This window comes from Propithecus coquereli, unplaced genomic scaffold, assembly GCF_000956105.1.
Source record: "Propithecus coquereli isolate 6110/MARCELLA unplaced genomic scaffold, Pcoq_1.0 Scaffold155, whole genome shotgun sequence".
In the NCBI taxonomy this organism is placed as follows: domain Eukaryota; kingdom Metazoa; phylum Chordata; class Mammalia; order Primates; family Indriidae; genus Propithecus; species Propithecus coquereli.
Genome location: NW_012139969.1, coordinates 3,195,019 through 3,195,357, shown reverse-complemented (window position 1 = coordinate 3,195,357; position 339 = coordinate 3,195,019). Strand labels below are relative to the sequence as shown.

The window sequence follows — 339 nt, the reverse complement described above, 5'->3', positions numbered from 1 at the left end:
TTCCTGAATCCCGGGAAAAAATGAAGGTCAATTTTCAACAACCTGAAAGCCTAAAGCCTGGGGATTAGTCACCTGGCCTCCCACAACTTCCTCCTTTCACCTGAACAACCAAACAGCCAAGAATCTCAGAAGCCCTAAATGAGGAAGGTGTGGCTACGCAAAGCTATGTGGAGGGCACTGCTGACAGAGGCTGAGAAAGGATGAGTTTTAAGTTCAAACTCCCAAAGACATCACATCTTAATCCTCTCTCTGGACTGCAACACGTGGGCCTGAGGTCTGAGCACTGGGTCCACACACTCGAGTCTGGCTTCCCTAGCGGCTATTCCAGGTGGCTGACAA

At 49.9% G+C, this 339-nt stretch overlaps 1 protein-coding gene across 1 annotated transcript in view; it reads right to left on the bottom strand.

The window, feature by feature from the left end:
- Window positions 1-339, bottom strand: part of HEXA (hexosaminidase A (alpha polypeptide)) — a 37,638-nt gene that overhangs the window by 6,633 nt on the left and 30,666 nt on the right. The gene's annotated exons all lie outside the window — the stretch shown is intronic.